Here is a 13785-nt window from a genome sequence, read left to right on the forward strand (position 1 = left end):
AAACAAGCATAGCCAGTCATCTTTGAAAAACACTTCAACTACTGTATCTCAATAGAGAAGCATAAAATGTAATGGTTTATCATGCAGTTAATCCTATCTCTAGCCCCTGAAATTCCCCTAATTTCATTCATTAGTAAATTTAAAGACTTAAAAAAGCACTTCATTGTAACATTTAGCTTTCCTATTAAATACTCATTATCTTAAATATTATGTGTACTTTTTTCTCTTTTAGCAAGTTAGATACTAGCATTATATTTTGTGAAAATGGGAGAAAAGAAGAGCCAATTCAAAGCCATTCTAGTAACTGCCTTTCAGCAAAATACCAAGTATCCAAGACAAAAACAGGAAACCTAGCTGAATTACTACCCCTCTCCCTCTCCACCCCCATGCCAAATTTATATGTTGAAGTCCTAAACATCAGTACTTCAAAATGTAACTGTATTTGGATATAGGTTCTTTACAGAGGTAAATTAAAATGAAGCCATTAGGGTTAGTCTTAACCCAATCTGACTGATTTCCTTATCAGAAGAGGAAATTTGGACACAGACAAGTACAGAGGCTAGACAATGTGAAGACACAAGGAGAAGATGACCATCTACAAGCCAAGGAGAAACACCTAGTACAGATCTAGATCCTAAAGACTTAAATTAATATTCAATGCTTTTAAAAATAGAATTTGTATTTTTTTAATGTAACAATGAGCTGGCCTTACTAGGGTGTGAAGAAGAAAGCCTTTAGATTTGAGGTATATTTGAAGGACTACCAGATGGGATTTTGGACCGTTGGTAGAATATTCTACTTCCGATTAAATCATTACCCTGGAGCAGACACATATAAACTTCACTATAACCATTCAGAGGGCTGGGTACCAACCTTTCACAAATTATGATGTTTCTCTGGTAATTATTTTAAGGCATAAAAAAAGTGAATTCAAGTTGGGAATTCAGGGCTCAAGATTACACATTTGCATATGGAAACCAGAATTTAGGCTGAATTATAAATGGAAGTATTCTATCAAGGAGTACAGGCTAGGAATTCATTTTAATCCAGCCTTCACAGATATCAAATTGTTAATGTTGTCTTTCCTGGTCTGAGAGAGGAGGTATGTGGCACCACTAGAAGGGGGTGTTTACTATCATAAACTGTAAACATTAATAAGGAACACTGCCAGCAATGGGAGAAAAGGCATTTGAATTACGGTGGAATAAAACAAATGCTCTAACAGAGTCAGGCCCCAGAGGATGAAAATGCTGGAGATTAAATAAGGATCTATAGTGTCTAGAATTTGGAATTCATAAGGAACTCAAAGCTGCAAAGAACTACTTCTGTGGCAGTATTTCAGTCTATCTCTCTATCCCCTGCCAACTTCCCCAGAAGAAACTGTATACTACAGGGTGACGATTTGCTGGGCTTCTTAGGTCAAGTGAAAACCTACACAGTAAAGTGAAGGGAAAATAATCTTCCATCATATTTAGACTTCGAGATTTTTGAAATGGGCCCTTAGCAAGGTATGGAGGAATAAAATGAAGAATTAGAAATTACAAGATCAGGTTAGGGCAGAGTTAGTTTATGTGGACAGGAATTACTACACAAACTTATACTTTACTACTAATAAAGAATTCTTAAGAAGGCATCAGTAGCAACTTGGAGCACAGAAGTGATTCAGTCTTTAGCTCTCTCTTTTGACTTTCAACTCTCCTCTACTTCTGCTCCCTTCACTTTAACCACTTTTATACGCACTTTCTCCCAGTAATGTCACCTCCAAAAATATGAACTGCAAACTTCTTTGATCCTCTTATTCTCCCTACAAGTCCATTAAAACCAATCATTTTTAAAGTAATGTACTCATACATTAATTTGGCTCTATCTTCATTTCTATTCTTCTCTAGCTTTGATTCTATGGCCCAGCAATAAAATTACTCCCTTAAAGTCTTCAGGAAAGCTCTCTACTTTTGACCTTCACTGGATAAACTCAAAGATCATTTTTCCCTCTCCTGGACCTGTGCAATTCAATGTTGCACAGGATGACTGGTTTGTTTTTTTAAAAATATATAACAGCACTATTGAGATATGATTCATATACACCATACAATCAACCCATTTAAGTATACAATTTAATAGTTCTAGTATATTCACATAGTTGCACAACCATTACTGCATTCAAGTGACAGGTAATGAGTGAGGGAGAGATTCATCCTTGCCCTCAATGAGGTTATACAACTGTACTACTTTGTGATAATTTGTGAATTGTTCATCTGTATTTTTGCACTTTTTTTGTATATATGGTATAGCTCAACAAAGTCTACATTTAAAAAATATATTAAATTACAGTATAAAGAATAGATTTGGGAAAGATGATAATTTGATCTTGGTAGAAATATAGTTCTTAAGAAAAGTGGAGTGGTTCAGTATGTGTTAGCGGTAGAATAGGTAGGACTCATTGGTATATTGCATATAGGGAATAAGAGAAAGGTAGGGATCAAGATTGACTATGTTTTCGAACTAAGTAACTGCATCAAATTTGGTGGCATTTATATTTCCAGAAAAACAAGTGTTTGATTGTGTTAGATGTAGCTCAGGATTTCAGTAATGAGCACAGAAATAGCAGTTGAATTTAAATATGGAAGTCACTGATGATCTGAGAGCAGTGATAGGTTGGTGGTAGGGATAAAACCCTCACTGGAGCATGCTGAAGTATAACAGTGAAATAAGGAAATGGAGAAAACAATTTTAGATTAACTCTTCGAGGGTGTTTTTTTTCTGTGAAAAGATGGGAAAGAAATGTAAAGAAACGAGAAACCTGAAGAGCATTGTGGGATCATAGCAAGTTATAACATGTTATGCAGGTGGTTGAGGAGAGAAGCAGCCTCGTATAAAAAAACAATGATTCAATCTAATAATTGTGGCAACAGATTAGGCCTAACCCATTACAATTTACCTTCCCCTCCACCTCCAAAGCCAGAAAGCCATCTTCTAGGAAACTTCTTCATTTTCCTTGTGCTACAAATGGTCCAATTTTTCTATTCTTTAAGTTTTGCTGTTTGGAGGGGGTGGGGAAGTATCCTATTTTTCTCTTAACAGCTTTGAGATATAACTCACATAACATAAAATTCACTCATTTAAAGTATACAATCATTTCTTTTTATGTTCTGGGTTCCTTAATGATGTTCAAGTTTTGTTTGTTAACATGATTTGCCATGAAAAAAATATGCTTTAAAAACAGAACAGAGATTTTTCCTTCTAAATTTCTATTTCAATGATCAATTTTAACGTAAAAAGTATTGCAAATAACAAGAGATCAGAAAAAACACTAGATAAACCATTTCCAACTGTTGATATTCAAGGGAGAAACAGTAACATTTTGAGGACTGTTTTGTTTTTTGTTTTTTTACTTTAGGAGTCTTACCTTCATTCTATATATCTGCTCTCTCAGATATGTGAGAAAAGCAACCCTTACTTGTTTAAACCACTATTTGTTGACTTTCCAATTACTTGAGGCCAAAACATTCCTAATGAATATAGGCTTCGTCCCTGATCTCTTGCATATGAGAGGTACTCTTGGAGGAAATTCGTCATGCCTCTTTGATATCACTACAATTTCATGGACTCCAACCTCAGATGAACCCTTAGCACATTTTTAAGGTTATCAGTTTTATGAGTTCTTTTTCTCTTTCCTCTTGCATTCTCACAGTGATTACTGTGAACCTTTATCTCATATCTTTCTCATTCTCACAAGACAAGCTTTCCTTTTACTTTACAAGGACATCTCCATCACTTCTCAATATTGCAAAGCTTTTCTAAAACTACTCTCACTTATTTACCACAATTTCAGACCGATTCTATTTTCTTTGTTCTGAAATACTTCTTGAGCATTTGCAATGAGCGAAACATAATTAGGAGGCAAAGAACAAGATCCCTCTCAAGTAACATAAATACTATTATGAGACAAATGCAGAATGCAATGGAAGCATATGTGCACACCTACCTGAAACTTTCAGGTTGGGGGAGCAAGCTACTTAAGAGCAGTATCTAAGCCAACGTGAAAAATGGTAAGCAGGAGTCAATGCCCCTACAATATGATCTCAGCAGTTTCTACCCCCTTTACATACCACTTAATACATCATACTGTAATTTAATGTCCTCTAAAGACCAAAAAAGTTCACTTAGAGCAAGGTTCAAATCTACCTTGTTAACCACCATATCCCTAGCACCTAACAGTACTTGCCAAAGAGAAGCACTGAGTGAAATTTATAATATTACGAAATAATGGAAATAATAGAAACTTCAGAGTTGGACTGACTTAGGCAGTGTTGATATTCAAAACACCTAACAACCAGGATGACTGTGCTTATCAACTGAATATCATCTGTAACTCTGGACTTAAATTCTGGTTACATTTCCTGAGGTTTTTAAATTAAGGCAAGTCAGTTAAATGATTTGAATATCACTTTATATCTGTATCCGTTGAGGATAATTCTTAATTCATAGGCTAGTTGTAATGATGAAATTAAACAGCATATGAAGAAAACCATTTAAGCACCTGGTACAGTAAAGACATATAATAAATGTTTGGCTTCCTTTCTAGACTGCTTTTAAGTGAGTTATACCTGTAGTTAGAAAAGAAAATCAAAATATATGGAAACCGATACAGAATAAGAGCACTCTATTTTGTCCTCATGATTTTCCTTAAGTGCTCAACAAATAATTTCTAGTTTGCTTCTAAACTTTAAAATTCATTTATTCTTAATCTTCTCTATAAATTTAACATTCACTATTCCTTCATTTACCTAATAAACTTGTACCTGTTTGTCAACCTTGGATTATACTTAATGACTCAACAGAAATTTATTAAGAGTTTATTATCTGTGCAAAATTATAATTTTATCATTCAGGAACTAGTTTATACAGATACTACTGGGTAGGTCCTAGCTTAATAAATGCTCCAAGATGCTTAATATTTTCTTTTCTTATTTAGTAATGAAGAGAACTGATGTATTTCATCCAAAATTAGAATTCAAAGTAGCATGGAAAGAAACAGCTTACTGGCATACTTAAAGGCTGATATCTTTTGTAGCAACTATATTCTTCTCCAAAATTTTTCAAGGAATAGTTAACAATTAGAAATCTGATAGATTATGCTAAACGCCAACTTCAAACCTTTGTAATCAATCTGTAGGATTTAGGTCTCTATTGGATGGCTGAGAATATCCCAGTTGATTCAGTATTATTTTGAGATTTGTAAGACTAAGCAACAAATACAACAAGGATAATTAAAATTAGGTTCTTTGGACTGTCTATCAAATACAACAGTGTTTTCAATGGCTTAAAACTTTATCTATAGGTTGAACAGGAAGAGTATTAATTTCAGACTGGCTTATTTTTCCCTACAGACATTTCTGTCCATCCTCAGTTGACCTTGTCATTTATTTTCCTTATTTTAGAAATAAGTATCATAATTCTAATAAATGCTGAGTGACAACTTTTTTACTCTGGGTTCTAGTACCTGCATAATTAATGTTTCAAGAATCACTGCACAAATACTAAGAAAAAAAATCTATCACTAAAGAATTTTAAAATGAGAATGTAAAAATATAAGTAACTTTAAATTGTATGAACACAAACTGAGAACATGCATCTTCAATATATCACATCAGGAAGCACTGAGAATTGTAATGAGATGGGATTCTTACCCTGGAAAGAAATCAACTGAATTTTTTTCCCTGTTTGTCCAATTTTCTTTTCAATTTCTTTAGAAAGGGTCCTCTTCTTTTTGGCCTGGGAAGAAACCCTGGACTTCCTGCCTCTCTGCATGAGATGAGAATAAATTAGTTTCATAGGAGACATCCAAAAATCTCATATTCATCTTCCACCTTTCATTTAGGGCCTGCAGAGTTTCACCATGATCTCTGAGGGAAGATTGATTCCCATCTCCACTGTAGATTCCTCTCCAATATATTCTGTGCTGAAGCTCCCTCAGCTCCATTTCATTTGACATGTTCATACCCAGTTTCTCTCAGAATATTTGTTGAAATGCTTTATCCACTGACAACTCAACTCCTTTTTCTGTTATGTATTTTCTTCTTTACGTCTTAACTGTTATTTTAAAAGATGGAAAGGATATATAAATGAGTCTGTAATCTTAAACAGGACTTAGCAATTTGCTTTCTTAATTTACTGTGAACATTTTCCCATGTCATTATGTACACTATTTAAGCATAGGCGTAGTTTTAAGTTTTAAAGCTGAAATTACATTCTTTATTTACTCAATTATGTATGTAGACTGTTCATGAATGTACATAGAAATACATTCCAAGTATTTTTCCAAAACTGGCATCACTAAATGAAGATCTTTAAAAAATTTTGTTAGTAATTGGCTTTAGACCTTTAGTTATCCATTTTTTCTTTGTTGCCTGTGCTTTTGGTGTCATATCCAAACATTTACTGCTAAATCCAATGTCCTAAAGCTTTCCTCCTATTTTTCTTCTAAAAGCGCAATAGTTTTAGCTCTTTAGGGCTTTGATCCCCTGTATTCGGTATGAGGAAGAGTCCATCTTCATTGTTTTGCATATAGATATTCAATTTTCCAAACATCGTTTGTTGAAGATTGCCTTTTCCCCATTGAATGGTCTTTGCAACACTTGTTGAAAATTATTTGACCATGAGGGTTTTCCCCATGGCTCTCTCTATTTTATGTGATTGATCTGTACATATGTTTTCATGCCAGTATCATACTGTTTTGATTATGCAGCATTGTAATGTTTTGAGGTCAGCAAATGTGGAGCCTCAAGCTTTGTTCTACTTCCTCAAGATTGTTTTGGCTATTCAGGGTCCCTTGAAGTTTTATATTAATTTGAAGATAGTATTTTCCATTTTGTTTTGTTTCTGATAACAACCATCCTATTGTACTTAATGTTAATAATGTTAATTCTAACAATCTATTTCCTTTCCTTAATGCATTTTTTTCTTTTTTATTCTATCAGTCAGTGAGGGAAATACTTTAAAATCTTCCAGTGTTGTGGCTTTGCATCTTAGTTCTATCTAGCTTTGCTTCACGTATTCTGAAGCCCTTTTATTAGATGCATACAAACTTAGAATTTTTTTTAATCTTCTGGTGGAAGTAGTTTTTTTTCTGAAACCTGCTTTGTCTGTTAATATTTTATATCAGACTATGTTAGACTTTAGATTATTGATGATCATTATTTTGTTTGTCCTTTGCTATTTTCCACAGTTCTCTTCTCATCAGAAATTATTTTTTCTTCATCCAATATGACAATCCTTGTTTCAAGGAGTCTGTGTACATTTAACGCAATACTGATATATTTGGTTTTAAGTATATCATCCTACAGTGTACAAAGCAATAAAATTTATGTCACTTAAGTCTGTTTCCTAAAATATTTTTATTAAAACATCAAGAGAAGTGACAAAATTATTATTAATAAGATTATGTGTCATATCCAATATTTAAAATTTTATTATTTTCTCAGCAAAAGGGAGATTTGGGACTGACATAATCTAAGTTGTGCATAGGAAAAGTACACTTTTGCTAACTCTTAACTAAAAGAACACTTCATGAATACATCATAAATATGTCCAATGCTATGGTATATAGTTGACAATTTCCTTATTGCTCTATAGTATTTCTTTTCTGAAAAAAGTGAATACCTCACAGTTTTTGTAAAGTTGAAAGTTATTTGTAATCTTTCAAAGATTTTCATTGTTGAGTTTTATCTTTAGAAAATAAGGATTATGCAATATTCTAGTAATTCACTTGAAACAAAGAGGCACAAAATTTTTCTGTAGGCCTTTTCCTCTTTTTCTCAATTCAAGCCATTATTTTGTCCCCGAAATCAAAGACCCATATTCCTATCTTTAAAGTGAGTTTGCTCCATCTGGGAAACTGCAGTTCTCTTCCTATTTGCATAGACAAAAATGTTTCATTCCCTTAGAACTTTGTACTATGTTTCATACCTTTATACAAAATATTAATCAAAACAGTAACTGTTTCAATTTAGTGAATGAAGTAGTGTCAAAAAATAATTACATTTTTCATGAATGCAAAAGTTACCGATAATTTAAGTCCTATTTCTGTTTCCCAAGTTAAAATACAATATTTGGTGTAGATATGCTCACTTCATTTCCATTTTCATCTAAAAAGTATTAAAAATCAAAACTAAAAAATGATAAAAGCAAAGGATAATCTGGCTTCTAGAAGTCTTTTAGTTTTGAGTAATCATCTCATAGTAAATGAGTTACTATGCTCACCATATCAATAACTTCTTCAATGTACAGTTGTTTTCTAGGTAAGTATAGTTCTCCCTTATCTCTCACCTGATCTGAGATAATAAATATAGCAAACTATCTTGTAAGGGAAATAAAAGAATTACTTCTTCAAATAGGAAATTTGGATTATTCCAAAAAAAAGGATTGGTGGAATAAGATAAGGTGGAAACTTCTGACTTCTGCCCATAACATGCTAGTAGCAATGCAATTCTTTAGGAAGATTTTGGAGACCAATTGAGAATTCTGATGCTAGTTTAGGATGATCTTGGGAGAAAAAGCTTTGTATTTTAGGCACAAAGGGAATGAACATCTTTGATTTCTACTAGGGAGCACTTGGTGTCAAAATAATAACAACTTTCTGGCACATATTCCCAAAAATATTTATGCAAAAAAAATTATGACTCAATACATTCTCATGATTTCCATTATCTGGAGATATAGGAACCCTTCTAAATGTGATTTCATTTTAGGACAAATACATGAGAAATAGAGCCATAATTCTCAAACTGAAGTTAGAGAATTTTTCTGGGGTTCTTCAATTCTCTGAGAATGTTTAAAATTTTTACAAAATACCAATACAGTCGAAGAAAGTAAGTATTATAAAATCATAATCAGTATCAACTGTATAATAACTAGATGAGTAAAGATAACGAATTTCAATGCCTGAGTTGGCAGTATTTATAGGAGCTGATAGAAAAAAAAGGCTGGACTAGATAGCCGACTCACAGAACCCAAGAATGGACTAACAGTTACCAAAGGGAAAGGGAGTGGGGAGGATGGGTGGGAAGTGGGGGGATAAGGGAAAAAGGGGCATTACGATTAGCACACATAATGTAGTGGGGGGAGGGGGTAATGGGGAAGGTAGTATAACACAGAGAAGACAAGTAGTGATTCTATAGCATCTTACTATGCTGATGGACAGTGACTGTAATGGGGTATGTGGTGGAGACTTGATAATGGGGGGGATCTAGTAACCATAATGTTGCTCATGTAATTATATATTAATAATACCAAAAAAAAAAAGGCTGGACTAGACTAAAAATGGCCTTTTAAAACATGAAATGACTAAGGAGTCATTTCAAGAGTTTGAGAGGAGAAATGTAATGGTAGGATTTACATTCTTAAAAAACTATTTAGATATCCATATAAAGCATGAATTGGAAGACATAAAAAGGGGGGAGAACTAGAAGAAACTATTACAATAAGACAGATAAGAAACTGTGGCACAGCAGGGACTATGAAACAGGATTTAAGGATGGTAAGCACAGCAGAAAAATGACTATGGAATCTAAGGGGTAGAATCCATAAAATCAGATAATAGATTGGCAATGGATGAGAGAGAGAGGTTATTAAAGCCAAAAGAGACTGATGTAAAACGATTGTCAAGAGGAAATGATTAATAACAACAGTGAATTAAAAAACAAACACGTCTTTTTGTTTTGGGACTTTGAAGAATCAATTAATTATTCACAGATGATTTAAAAAATTACAACCAGAAATTATGTCTTAAATTTTGTAATTATTACAAAGTCAATAATTTCACTTTCACAGCTTGTGAGTTGTGCAATGGGTCTGGAAAATCTCCTTCACCTTTGCTTCACCTTCATCTGTTTAAAAAATCTAGCTTAATTTCTTTCTATAGAGCTTACTGAAGCTTGTCATCCTTTCATTGTTGTTTATTTGGTAGCTTTAAAATGTCTTTCCTCTGAAAAGATGACTTTGTCTTCTTAGTTTCTACAGTTTTGTTGTGAATATTTCAAAATAGAATTATTTCTTCCTCTCTTCCCATTTTAAATTGAAAAAAAAGTTTATTTTCTTCATAGGCACATACAGATACTGTCACAAAAAAATTAATGTCACGGTAAATTTCACATAGGTCTTTGTCTTGGTGATTTATTTCTCTGGGATAGATTTTACTTCCTTATGCACTAAAGAGTCATTTTGTCTGTTTCATCTCAGTGTCTAAAATAACGTCTGGCACAGGGCAGGTGTTTAATAAGTATCTTTTAAATATTGAATAGATTAGTGAATTGCTATACCAAACAGCAAAGGTATAACTATCAAGCCTCAGAGGGGGGGTTGCTCTTACTTCATTTAGTGAGTATAGGATTCCCTCTACTGGATCTTTTATCTTACTCTGTACAATCTATCAACCCCATACTGTGCTCTCTGTTGCTATTCTCCTGTTAGTTGTTCTCATATTTCTTCTCCCCACTTCTCACATCAACGGCTTTCCAGGACTATTAAATTTTTCTTCACTTATATGCTTCCATGAGAAAATCACTGCATTTAATAACTGTGCATACAAGATGATACCAATGTTTTATTTTGAAGAAGAAGAAAAAAAAGAAAGCTCTGTTAGAAGCTAATTTCTATTGAGTGCAAAGCATTTCAAGTCAAAAAGTTACTATGAGGCACAGATTTTATGTCCAGGACCTGGCTAGCTGGGAGAGACAGTAGCATATTATCTCTGTTACAAATGGAATGCAAATGTCATAGGAATTTGATATCCACTATCATCCATCCATTCAAAAAACACATGAACAAACTCCTTTCACAGCTGGTTACTTGATAGCAGTCCTTTTCTCCCTGAATTCATATTTTTATCTCACTTTCCCCAATAAGCTTATACCAACATTTTACTGCTTGAAAATATTTTAAATTGATCATCTTACCACATTTCCCTGCAACAAAAAAAAGTGTATTTTAAAATCCCTGAGACTGTAAGTTCTAAAAATTTTCCTTAGTATTGTTGTTATCCTTAAATTACTAAAACACTACTGATCAAATAACCTATCATATATTATGATCATTATAAAATACCAAGTCAGCTTTTATTGGAAATGCATCTCATAAAGAAATGGATAGGGCCTTCCTCCCCATCCCCATTTACATCAGGTACCCAGGATGAATATTATTTATTGATAGAAAGAAAAAGGGTTAATTCTCTTCTTATACTGTGTATTTTTCCATTCCAAATTATCTGGGAGTAGGACTTCTGGTTATATTAACAATCATTCTTTTGAACTACAAGCTATGTACCCCAAATCACACAGGGTTATGTCATCAAAAATTATTTTTAATGATCACCTGACAATCAGTTGGGCCTTTCCAAAATATTCTTGAAAGCCATTAGAAATTACCATTCTTGCAAAAGAATTAGCTACCCAGTCATTAGAATCACTCTTTTTCTAAACAAGATTAAGGTCAGATTAAAGGTATTGCTTTATTGGTACAGTGGGAGAGGGACAATTACCTAACAGTTAAGGGCACAGGTGTCTGGTGCAGGCACATACTCAGGCAAATCAATTTTAGAGAAGAAAATAGGCAAGATGACAGCCTGTGAATTAATACCCTTAAATTATCCTTTACATACCCACTGGAAAGCCTTCATGTACCTCCAAGGATAAAGGTTAGGAATATGTGTTGCCCAGTTTGAAAACTGCTGCCTCAGATACACTAGATTTGGATGCACACAGTGTAACAGGAATCATGACTTTCATTAAGTAGTTTACAACTTCCTGCTTGTCTTTTTAATGATTATCTAACCACTGTCTTTTCCCTAGCAAGGCTGTATCTTTTAATTGGCTTATCAGAAGTCTTTTCCTTTGCAGCAAGATTAATACATCTTAAACATATGCTTCTAACTAAACTGTGTGACAAGTTTTAATAATTTATTTGCTGAAGTTAATTAAAATAGATGGCATATTACTGTATAGGAACTAACTTAATGTAATGAATATCTGAATTATATTTTGTCATAATCAGGTAGGGGTACCACTCCCCACTAGAAAAAATTTAAGATGTTTTTACTTCACTAAATTGATAGGATTGTGCATTCTGGACAAATAATTTTGTTAATAAGACCCATTTTTTCATAAGTATAGTAGGGAGGTGTATATTTTTAAAATAAAAAAAAAAAGTTTACCCTCAGATAAACTTTAAAACATTGAGCTAAATAATTTTCTCATTTACTCAGAGAGAAAAGAAAAAAAATATATTTCCATTCTTTTTCAACAAGTCTCATATTATTCAAGGTTCAAAAACAGAACATTTCTTCAAATTAGAAACCAGATTATCATTTTATTTCTGACGATTTGTGGGGCTTCAGCTGTTTTTAACATTCTTCAAATCTCTGCTAGCCAAAGCACACCACTTGGTGATTTACAAGCACATTACCCAGGCAATCAAAAAAGGACTGAGCCTTGTCCAAAATATTAAAAATATTGCTTTCTTTCATGCCCCAGCCTGATAAATTGAAGTGAATGGATTTAAGTCATTACATTAACACAGATTTTTAAATATTTAAAAAATATCATGTAACTTTAAGTTTGTGGTCTTCGTTCGTTAGCAGCTGTGAATTTTCACGTAAATCTAAACCGAAAAGGGAGGCTTAACAATTAAAGCAATTTAAAGTAAACCCTACATTTTAGTTCATCCTTTGACGAACTGACAGGTGAGCTGATGAATTAAAAGGCGAGGCTCAAACATCTTCCACTACAACATCAAGTTAAACAATATATAAGCCCTCGGCTGACAAAATACTACCAAAGACGGTAACAAGGGGCGTCACTGTCGCTAAATGGCACTTTGCCAATTAGGGAATAAACTCTAGATCATTACTGTTTCTTTGTTATTCGCTTAACTCTAGAAATAGCCGTAGAACTTGAGGGCTTCCCTCTGGCTGAGACCCCCAAATAGTAACGAATTCAACGACCCGTAACTACAGCTCAGGACCATTTATCACCTGGAAATAACCAAGGATGGTAGCAACTCCAGGGCGGCCGGGCACAATCTCCAAATCTCATAGCTCTGCTCTAAATTCACTGATCTTCACATTCTTATAAAAAATAAAAATAAAAAAATTAAAAAAACCAGTGTGCTGAATAACCATGGGACCTTGAGTAATCTGCCGAATTTGTGTTTCAAAAGAGGGCCTGAGGGGTCACAGCAGCGCACGGAAAACAGGCTGCCGCGGGGGTGACGCGTCCCACCTCAAACACGCATTGTTACAGGTTTCTCGGTTCCCGGCCACACAGGGGACAGCGCTGTAAACCCAGGAGGGCACTATTAAGCCAACTCAAAGCGCACCACACCCTCTCGGGGACGCCCCCACATAAGACCGCCGCCGACAAAGCCAACCGGGACACGTTCTTACCCCCTCAGCTCCGCCTCCGCGCCTTCACCGCGCCGCCACCGCCTCCAACGCGTCGCTGCCCAGCCCCGCCGCGGAGGCTCACGGGAAACGTAGTACGTCGCTCCTGCTTTCTGCTCCTTCCGCCCCGAAAGCGCAGGCTTCCAGAACGCCCTCGGAGCTAGCTGGGGACTGAGTTCCGGTTTGCGCTCGCGGCCCCGGCGCCGAACCTGCAGCTAGCGGAAGCCCCTCTTCCGGCCGCGCGCGACTCCCTGTCTGAGCGAGTGCTGACGAGGCTGGCACCGGTGGGCCCCCGTCTCGCGCGCGTGTTGCTGGGTAGCGGGTATTCTCCGGCGGCGGCTCGGCCCCTC

General features: G+C 34.9%; 1 protein-coding gene across 8 annotated transcripts in view; it reads right to left on the bottom strand.

The window, feature by feature from the left end:
• ZCWPW2 (zinc finger CW-type and PWWP domain containing 2) overlaps nucleotides 1–13785 on the bottom strand; it is a 163247-nt gene that overhangs the window by 140866 nt on the left and 8596 nt on the right. For 5 of the 8 annotated variants that reach the window (XM_057491403.1, XM_057491405.1, XM_057491402.1 and 2 more), the window contains exon 1: nucleotides 13439–13600. The exons of 1 other annotated variant lie outside the window; for it this stretch is intronic. The gene's annotated coding sequence lies outside the window, so the exon portion shown is untranslated. Of the gene's footprint in view, nucleotides 1–13438; nucleotides 13772–13785 lie in introns of those variants that run through there. 2 more of the 8 variants (XM_036886145.2, XM_036886144.2) reach the window with 2 other exon arrangements.

Source organism: Manis pentadactyla, chromosome 14, assembly GCF_030020395.1.
Source record: "Manis pentadactyla isolate mManPen7 chromosome 14, mManPen7.hap1, whole genome shotgun sequence".
Taxonomy (NCBI): Eukaryota; Metazoa; Chordata; class Mammalia; order Pholidota; family Manidae; genus Manis; species Manis pentadactyla.